This window comes from Arachis stenosperma, chromosome 6 (assembly GCF_014773155.1).
Source record: "Arachis stenosperma cultivar V10309 chromosome 6, arast.V10309.gnm1.PFL2, whole genome shotgun sequence".
Lineage (NCBI taxonomy): Eukaryota > Viridiplantae > Streptophyta > Magnoliopsida > Fabales > Fabaceae > Arachis > Arachis stenosperma.
This window is the reverse complement of record NC_080382.1, coordinates 15,594,011-15,594,694: the sequence shown is the minus strand read 5'-3', so window position 1 is coordinate 15,594,694 and position 684 is coordinate 15,594,011.

Genomic DNA, 684 nt, shown 5'->3' with positions numbered 1-684 from the left:
TAGTATTTTCAAGACAAGAAACAAAGCCTTTAGTATTTAACTATTTATAACTAAGTTGAGCTACAAAAAATGTTCCCAAGTCCAAACCAATAAAAAGAGTAATTACCAAATCAGTCCAAAGATTTTAAAATTAGATATTTTAATCTCTAAAAAAAATTAATACATAAATCAATTCTTAAGATTTTATTTTGACAGACAAATCAGACCCTTACGGCAAAGTAATTACCCAAATCAGTCTCCAAAGATTTTAAAAATAGATATTTCAGTCTCCAAAAAAATTAATGTACAAATCAATTACCAACGTTTCTCTCTGTTAGATATAACAGTCCTCTGTCCAATAATAATAATAATAAAATTATTAGAGATTATTCTATAAGAAATTTAAGGTTAAAACTATTTGATATTTTTGTATTTAATATAATTAAAAGATGTGCTATGTAAAAAAAATGTTTGTATTAAAAAATATGTATTAAAAGAAAATATTTTAATTTAAATTTATATTAAATACATATTTTTTTAATACAAACTTATTTTTAAAAATAGTACATCTTTTGATTATATTAAATACAAAATATTAAATGATTTTAACCTTGAATTTCTTGTAAAAGAATCTCTAATAATTTTATTGATTATTATTATATGATTATTATTATTATTGAGTATATATATATACACGAATCTAAT